The following is a 10,098-nucleotide window of genomic DNA, read 5'->3' on the forward strand; positions in this document are numbered from 1 at the left end:
CTTGAAACTAAAGAGAAAATGAACAAATGAGACTACATCAAAATAAAAAGCTTCTGCACAGCAAAAGAAACCATCAACAAAACAACGAGAAAACCCACTTCGTGGGAAAACATATTTGCCAGTGTCATATCTGATAAGGGCCTAATCTCCAGAATTTATAGGGAACTCTTACAACATAACAAAAGGAAGATAAACAATCCAATCAAAAAATGGGCAAAGGACCTAAATAGACACCTTTCAAAAGAGGACATTCAGAAAGCCAAGAGACATATGAAAACATGCTCAAAGTCACTAATCATCGGAGAGATGCAAATCAAAACAACAATGAGGTACCATCTCACACCTGTCAGACTGGCTATCATCAACAAATCAACAAACGACAAGTGCTGGAGAGGATGTGGAGAAAAAGGAACACTTGTGCACTGCTAGTGGGAATGCAGACTGGTGCAGCCACTATGGAAGACAGTATGGAATTTTCTCAAAAAACTAAAAATGGAACTCCCATTTGACCCTGTGATCCCACTTCTAGGACTATATCCCAAGAAACCAGAAACACCAATCAGAAAGGATATATGCACCCATATGTTCATAGCAGCACAATTCACCATAGCTAAGATCTGGAAACAGCCTAAGTGCCCATCAGTAGATGAATGGATTAGAAAACTGTGGTACATCTACACGATGGAATACTATGCTGCTGTAAAAAAGAAGGAACTCTTACCATTTGCAACGGCATGGATGGAACTGGAGAGCATTATGCTAAGTGAAATAAGCCAGTCAATGAAGGAAAAATACCACATGATCTCACTCATTCATGGATAATAGAGACCTTTATAAACTTTTGAACAATAATAGATACAGAGGCAGAGCTGCCTCAAACAGATTGTCAAATTGCAGCGGGAAGGCCGGGGAGGTTTGGGGGGCAGGAGGGAGGGGGGTAAGAGATCAACCGAAGGACTTGTATGCATGCATATAAGCATAACCAATGAACATAAGACACTGGGGGGTAGGGGAGGCCAGGGTATTGTCAAGGGCAGGGGGGAAAAAAAAGGACACATATGCAATACCCTTTGTAATACTTTTAGCAATAAAAAAATAAAATAAAATAAAAAAAATTTTTTTTAATGTTGGAAACTTATAGTTATGCTTACTTCTATAATTGATCAATCCATCTACTATCAGGTAGAGTTCTGAGCAGGCCTTTTAAAAATAGGTTGGTCCCCTGTGGTTGGTCACCTAAAACTTTAACAATACCCCAGACCAAATTAATCAGAATATTTTTGGAGATTCTAACATCTACACACTCGACTGAGAAGCACTGATTTGGTGCTTCACACATTTAATGTTAACCCTTAAGTTTCATTACTTTGTCTTTTCCCTTTATTTCCAATTGAATCCTTAAAGCTTAGCCATAAAGAAATTTGAAATTTTTCAACAGAAATAATTTTGACATGCTATTAATTTTATGCTATTTATAAAAAGTATATCTGGGCTGTTTTCTATGTGTATGCAACTGTTTACACATCTGTTTACAAAATAGAATAATGCTCTTCACACTGTATTTTAACATGTTCTCTAATATATTTTTTACCACTCATCAGTATACCTTGAACACATTTTCACATTTCCCTATCAATGAATATACTCTTAAAAGCATAATTTCTAATGCTAATATAGTATTCCTTTGTGTAAATAGCACAATCTCTGAAAACAGATCTAATCATATCCTTTAAAAAATTCCTAGAATTAGAATTGTTTAAAATATTTTTAAAAGGTTATCTGAGTTCATCTTTAAAAAACTGACTAGCCAATGCCCATTCACTTCTCAGTCAGCATAGGTAATAACAACCTACAATGTCAGCTGCACGGGAGCATGATTTTGACCAAGTTACTACTTCTGTTCATACATTGTTGCACTGGTTGGTGTTGAAGGCCAATGAGAAGTCATTGTCTCTATCAACCTCCCATCTTCTCATATCAGAATGAGTGTCTTGAAATTCTTGGTCCCCAAAAGCTATTATTATCTAGATTGGAGTGTGTGTGTGTGTGTGTGTGTGTGTGTGTGTGTGTGTTTTCAGTTATGACTCATGGCTAGGAGATGAACAACACCGGCTTCTGTAACCTAGGTGCTGATGAAACCCCAATTACATAGTTTCCTACAGCACAGATTGTAGTCAGTGGGGCAGGGTTTCCTTGACGTTCCTCTCCACTCCCTGCCTCAACTTCTTCTTACAAAATGACCCCTTGTTTCCCCCACCCCCCTCATGCCAGCTACTCCCACAGGCAGTATCCACCCTCTTTGAATTTGTTATCTGATGCAAGGAAGGGAGGACTACCCTTCCCCCATACCTTGGTGCACCCGAGAGAGAAGGCAGGAAGAAGAGTCCCTCTCACCCAGCAACCTCCTCCTCTTTCTTTGTGAGCTCCAGTCCACACTGCTGTCACTACACAGCACTGTTGATGATCACCCAAGGACACTTTATGTGGCTCAGTGTGTGTTTTTTTCAACGAAGGATGTAGCTCTGGAAGTTGGCTTGGTTTCAAGGACAGAAGACTTGGTTGATGATATGTCATTGGCTTTTTGCAGATCAACACAAAGGGAAAGGCTGCTCTCTGGGACAAGCTGAACTGCAGCCTCAGAACCAGTCGAGTGGTTCCATTGGGCATAGTACAACATGATGTTAAGCGTTCCTGTGTGTGTTCTTGTTATACCAGCTTGCCTCACAACATCTAACTGACGCCATTCAAGCTAAAAATCTTTTTATATTTCTTTCATAAACGGAGAAACTCTCAGGTTGGAATAATCTAGGATTGGCATTGGCACATCCCCTCCCTTCTACCAAAAATATACCTACTCAACTCAGAAATGGTGCTTCTCTTCATGAAATATCAGAGAGGAGTTGGTTCCAGTTTCCCATCTCCATGTGGAACACATGTTTCAGGGTCTTTGATCTTTAAGGGAATCATTCCTTGAATTTATCCGAAATTTTCTTTTGCTGTACTATGTCCATGGCAGCCACACTACCATAATAAAAAGAGCCAACCAAAATAGTATGCTGACACCTAGAAAAGTAATCCACACTGAGAGGCACATTTCCAAACTGCAGTGTGCAGAAAAGCATCCTGCCTCCTAGTAGGCCATAGGTGAGAGATACAGGCCCAGGTCAGGTCAATAACAAGGTAGAAGGCACACAGTGTTTGGTGGCATTGAATATTCATTTTGGTTTCTGAGATCTACCATGAAGGAGTTTCTTGAAATCCTTTTCCACTCTAAGATTCTGTGCTTAGAAGTTCATGTTAGTGTTGAGGGAGGACATGAAAAAGTTGTCCCTACTCTCTTTGCCCCATTCTTCTTCTAAATTATTTTTTATTAATATATGACTTACATGCAATGAAGTTCACAAATCTTAAGTGTATAGCGCATAAGCATGACTCTGATCAAAATTAGAATAATACCAATTCTCAAGAGAAGTTCCCTCCTGCCCCTTCCCAGTCACTATCTCCCCAAAGGGAATATCTATTTTCTATTCTATCACCATAGATTAATTCTGCCTGCTTTTGAATGTTATGTCAGTGGAATCATGCCCTATATACTCTTGTGTCTAACTTTTTTTCATGCAGCATTATTTCTGTGAGATTCGCTATGTCATTGAGCATAGAAGCAGTTTACCCTTTTTTATTTTTTATGTTCCATTGCATGAACATACCACAGTTCGTTCTATGCATGGATACTTGGATTATGTTCATTTTTTTGCTATTGTGAAAAAGCTGCCATGAACATTCTTACCTGTGTTTTGTTGCACATATACACTCTTTTTTATTGGGTATGTAGCTGAGAGTGGAATTTTTGTGTTATAGGGTCATGTTTAGCTTAGAAGATACTGACAGTTAACTTTATAAAGTGGTTTTACCAATTTATATGGTCACCAGCAATGCAAATGTCCATAGACTCACCAGCACCTGATGTTATTGTCCTTTTAATTTAATCCAGTCTGCTGGGATGTACTAGTACATTATGGTGTTAATTTGGATTTTCTTAAAGACTAATGAGGTTGGACCTTTTCGTATGCTTCTTCCATTATTTCTTAAATACTCCAATAAGACTTTTACCTCCATCACTCCAGCAGAACTTATGTTGTCAAGTAACAAGTGACCTCACATGTTGACAATCAGTTCTCAGTTCTCATCTCATCCTCTTGAGCTCCAAAACCACACATCCCTTGGTTTTACTGCTACCTCATTAGCCATTCTTTCTCAATATTTTCTTTTGCCCAGTTCTTTCTAATCTGTCAGCATTTTAACATAGAAGTGTTCTATTCAACTCTATACCCCCTCTTATCTCTTTCAGCTACTTTATTTTTCTTTATTCCAATTGTGACCATTAATAATAACATATAGCATGCCAATATATTTATTATTTCACCCTTACTATAATAAGCTCCATGAAGGCAGGAATTTTTGTCACTTGTGTTGATGTCCCTCATATATTTGCTATACCTAGAATAGTCCCTGTCACAGAGCAACAATTCAATAAATATGTGTTGAATAATTGAATGATTGGCTGAATGAAACAATATGAGAAACAATGGAAAGAAGCAGTGGAAAAATATATTTTCCCAAGAAATATTTAATGAATGGCTATGACAGACAAAGCCCTCTTTGGTCCTAGACACAACTTTATATGACTTGCATCACCAGAGTTCACATTTCAAAGGCAGGTGCCTTTGATTTGATGAGTGGCACATGAATGAGTGGAGAGGAATCAAATCCTTAAAAAACATCTGTCTTTGTTTTTTGTGACAAGTATCATGAGCCCTCGAAGCAAAGCCCCTGGAAATAACTTTGTAATCAGTTTACACTGCAGTGTAAAGTGCAGAGGATGGGTGTGACTTGGCAGCGCTGATGTCAAGTCACTTCATACAGTTCTACTGGAAGCATTTTTAACAGTCAACAGCTATTGAATTAGTAGCTAAGATGTAGCTGGAGTCAGCTACTAATCTGGACTAACCTCTAAGTTATATAAAAAGTAGTTGGTAAGCTAGACTAAAATGTCTATGGCCAGAGCAAATATTCAAGCTGGAAAATTAGCACAAGGAACGGCCAAAGTCAGCAAGTTTGGAAGTTTCTGTCTAAAAAGAGCAAAGATCTCTGGGCTTTGGCCCAGAAAAGACCACGGGAGTGGGCCATAGGTGAGAGATAGAGGCCGAGGTCAGGTCAATAACAGGGTGGAAGGCACACAATGTTTGGTGACATTGAATATTCATTTTGATTTCTGAGATCTACAGCCTGGATCTCCTAAAGGCATTTGTGGTATCAGATGCCGTGTTGGCTGGATGCTATCTATAGAAACATATTTCTAACTTCTCACTGGAGACCCAAAGCTGAAGACCAAGAAAAGAATGAAGTGATGTAGAAGTCTTTGCTGTCAGAACTGGAGACTATTTCCAAAATAGTTTATTCCTTGGATTTATCGCCACTGGACAAGTTTTTCAAAGGCAAGAGTTATCAGCTGGCTGCCTCAACCCTCTTCCTCTAAAGTACAAAAAGACATTTGGGGATGGGGGGCGGGGAGAAAAGGGAGCAAAACACACTATATATAAACTAGAGGCCCAGTGCACGAAATTCGTGCACTGGGGATGAGTGGGGGGGTCCCTTAGCCCAGCATGTGCCCTCTTGCAGTCCAGGACCCCTCCCTTGTTACTGCCCACCTGCTTGCTGCTTCCTACCGCTTGGCTTGCTGCTCCTTAGTTCTGCCACGAAGGCCTTGGGTCTGCTGGGTGCCGGGCCTGCGGGTTTGTGTCTCTGATACCCACAGCAGCCCCAGCACCAAGGTGGCGGGCCTTGGGGCTGCTGGGTACAGGCCCCCCGTTGCGTGTTTGTGTCTTCTATCAGGCCCCCAGCAGCCCCAGCAGCCCCAGCACCACCTAAATAACTTAAGGGAAACTTTATTTAGTCTTCTTTTAAAAGCAATCTAGTTTAAAAATGAGTTGCAGTTAAGACAGAACAAAGAACATGGTACCTAAGAGTGAGATAGACTGACAGAGGAGAGGCTGGGCACTGGTCAGGGGCTTACATGCCAACTGTTCTCCACCTGGGAAATGATGTAAAATCGGTTTCTTTAGTTTTCTGCTTAATGGTCTTCTCCAGCACTGAGGTCAGAGGAGCCGCCTTCCAGCCCGTAGGCTGCTTCTCAGAGTCGAAATTTGCGCCATAGGCCTCTGCCTAGGACAGGACCTCTGCACCGCCAGGGTGCATAAACACACAGGGCTTCCATCAGGCTCTGCTGATCCCGGGGCCGGGAGGCCTCTCGGCTCCGCTGATCAGCTACCTCCTGCATGCCCCCTCCTGGGCATTGAGCCCTCAACCCGGGCATGTGCCCTTGACCGGAATCAAACCTGGGACCCTTCAGTCCACAGGCTGTCGCTCTATCCACTGAGCCAGAGACATCTATTTACTTATGTCAGAAAGGTAAACAATTTCTTTCCCATCTCTAGAAATCCCTTCTCTAGAATTTTAAATTCCTGAAAAGTCACCTTCCTTGGCTTGAGTACCAAAAATTGGAAAACAGAAGCAATTTACATTAGCAAAACATAAAATTACATTCTACTAGGAGTTTTCAAACCTTCTCCACATGAATTGTGAATGAGACACACACCACAGCACTATGAGGATATTTTGCCTAATGACAAAATATTCTAACTCAGTTGAAATTTTGGCTACCTTGCTATGTTTAGTCTCCACAATGATCATTAAAACATGTGACTGTACTTGGACTAAACTAATTGATATGCCTGGAAATTGTGTTGTTTTGTAGATATGGTAAATTTATTATTTAATCTTGTATTTGATTTTATTGTTTTTCCTTTTGTAACTGAGGTTCTCTTACTCAACAGTTTTAATTACATTAGTAATGCTTAATGATTCTTTGAGCTTGTTTATCTGAATTCCTTTCTTCTCCCTCCTTTCTTTTATGCTTGAATTGACATGTAATCTCAGTTATCGAACTAGAGTTTGAAAAAGATTCTACTAGAGGGCAAAAATATAATTTCATCTTGAGCAGCTCCTTTCAACAAGGACATTCTATGATTCTACTCTTTGCTTCAATTGGAAGTGGAAATTTCCATGTGAATAGATAGATAGATAGATAGGTAGATAGATAATGGATGGATGGATGGATGGATGGATGGACATAGATTTGAATTAACATACTCCTCAGAATGCACATTATTGTCATAGGTCCATGTTAGTCTCTTGCTTAATTTCTTTCATTCCTTTGTGTTTCTTTCCAACTTTTATTCTCCACCCCTGTACTGCACATCAGAGGCAAGTATTCTAATGCACTTAATATGTATCATTTTGCATGTATTTGTTCTTACAAAAGACTCAAAATGTGCATGATTTTTAAATTTATGTAAATGGAATTACTTATAGATCTCATTCCTGTTTCTGACTTTTATTTCTTTGAAAAAACTCAGCCACTGGGCCTTAGCCCTAAGGAGAACAATGGGGACCCGTGCCCGGAAAGGTGCCTGCGGGGCATCCGGGGAGCCCTTGGAGATCTCGGTCTCCGCCCCCCCCCCCCCCACCGCTGCTTACCAGCATGTCCTCGAGTCTACACGTGCATCGCAAAGGGGAGTTTGCAGACACTCCCTCACATTGTGGACACAGCTCCTTTAAAAGCACAGAACTTTGAATATGTCGGGGATTGCCCTCAGCAGACTCGCTCAGGAGAGGAAAGCTTGGAGAAAAGACCACTCATTTGGTTTTGTAGCTGTCCCAACAAAAAACCCCAATGGCATGATGAATCTCATGAAGTGGGAGTGTGCTATTCCAGGGAAAAAAGGGACCCCTTGAGAAGGAGACTTGTTTAAACTAAGCATGCTCTTCAAAGATGACTATCCATCCTGACCTCCGAAATGCAAATTTAAACCACCATTATTTCACCCGAACGTGTACCCTTCGGGCACTGTGTGCTTGTCCATCCTCAAGGAAGACAAGGACTGGAGGCCAGCCATCACAATTAAGCAGATCTTATTAGGAATACAGGAACTTCTGAATGAACCAAATATTCAAGATCCAGCTCAAGCAGAGGCCTACACAATTTACTGCCAAAATAGAGTGGAATATGAGAAAAGGGTTCGAGCACAAGCCAAGAAGTTTGCACCCTCATAAGCAGCGACCTGCAGCAACATCAAAAGGAAGGGATTGGTTTGGCAAGAACTTGTTTACATTTGCAGATTTAGCGTTACTCTATACAATTACTAGTCACCTGGGGAGGTGGGCAGGCGCCATTTTCTATTTCTGCCACTGGTACACAGTCCTCCACTTGCTTAATTGCCCAGTTTTTCATACAGGGTCTCTTCCTTCAGTCTTTTGTATTTTTATTGTTATGTAAAACTTGCTTTTATTTTAATATTTATGTCAGTATTTCAACTGCTGTAGAATGATAAACTTTTATACTTCTATGAGTCCCTGAGGAGCTAGTTCCCTTTGCTCTCGGTGCAGGCATGCTTCCCCTGTGAGAGCTGTACTACCCTCCAGCTGGCTGTATGAAAAGGAAATAGCCCGTCCCCTTCCCTAGCGCCTCTGTCCTTCTCTCCACAGAACCCGGGTTGTGTTGCTATGGGCGTCAGATCCAAAGTCAGCCAGCCTCTTGTTTTTGCATCACTTCCTTTGTGTTTATATGGTGTTTTGTCTGTGTTGCTGTTTAGAGTAAATAAACTGTTTATATTAAAAAAAAACAACTCAGCCATAAGTTTTTTAGCATCCATTTATGGAGCTCCATGCATGTGTAGTCTCCTATTGTTTTCACTGGTCCTTCCAGGTGGTAACTCTTCATTTCCTTTTTGTTTATTTTTTAAATTTTTATTACTTTATTTTATTTTTTAACCTTTATTTTTAGAAGTATTACAGATGTCTCCCCTTTTTCCCCTCATTGATCCCCTACATACTGTACCCGACCTCCTAGGCCTTCACCACACTATTGTCTGTGTCCATGGGCTGTACATATATGTATATGTATATATGGGGTCCCTTTTTTCCCTGGAATGGCACACTCCCAGTTCCCCAGTTGAACTTTTCACTTTCAACTATCTTTCCACCAGGATTAGACACTAGTATTGCCTCTAATTTTCACCACCTGAAGCAACACTGTGATGAGCTTCCTTGAAATGTTTTTGTATGGAACTCTGTGTCTTTGGGTGGATTATCCAGGAGTACAATTGCTGGGTCATAAATATGGGGATCTTTATTTGGACTATTCCATATTCTCTGCCAGTTTAACAAATGTAAAGTGATGTCTCATTGATTAATTTGTGTTTCTCTGATTACTAACGAGTTTGAAGAGCTTTTCATATGCTTGTTAGCCTTTTGGATTTCCTCTTCTGTAAATTACCCAATCATGTCCTTAGCCCATCTTTTGTTTGGGGATCCCAGTCTTGTGTTCCTTATATTACTATCAGTCTCTTGTGTTCTTTATATTGCATTATCAGTCTCTTATGGCTTTATAAATTTAAGGAGCTTCTCCTAATTTGTAAGATTTCTGTAAACTTTATCTATGATGTCCTTCATTGGACATTGGACAGAAAGACCTAATTATGATGTAATCAAATTCATCAATTACCATGCTGATGATTTGTGAGATAATATTAGGCGGAAGCATTGTTTAAGAATATTTTCCACCACCTCTAGGTCACAAGGATATTCTTTTACATTTTCTGGTACAAACTTTATCGATTTGGTTTTAACATTTGGTTCTAAATCCATCTGCAACCCACCATTTGCATTTACTATTGAAAAAGGAATCCAGTTTTAATATTCCACATATTGCAGGCCTATTTTCTTGACACCATTCACTAACCATATGTCCTTCACACTACTGAGTACACCTCCACCCTTTCCTCTGGTACTTCTACCCTCCAGGTAACACCATTTATGCCATAAAGGAAGTGTGAAAGGGAGGGGTGAGGCTAAAGAGTTTCTTTAGGTCATTGCCACCCTTGCTGAGTCAGGAAGTAGGTGTAGGTTTCTTAATCCCCAAGGAACCTGATCATGCCAGTTGCCTATACTTGTCTCTGTGTCTGTGGATGGAAACTAGCA

General features: G+C 40.4%; 1 pseudogene; it reads left to right on the forward strand.

Moving 5' to 3' along the window:
- The first annotated feature begins 7,692 nt into the window (after positions 1-7,692).
- On the forward strand, positions 7,693-8,213 carry LOC102440175 (annotated as a pseudogene).
- Positions 8,214-10,098: the final 1,885 nt, after the last annotated feature.

The sequence above is a fragment of the Myotis lucifugus genome, unplaced genomic scaffold, assembly GCF_000147115.1.
Source record: "Myotis lucifugus unplaced genomic scaffold, Myoluc2.0 scaffold_54, whole genome shotgun sequence".
NCBI lineage: Eukaryota > Metazoa > Chordata > Mammalia > Chiroptera > Vespertilionidae > Myotis > Myotis lucifugus.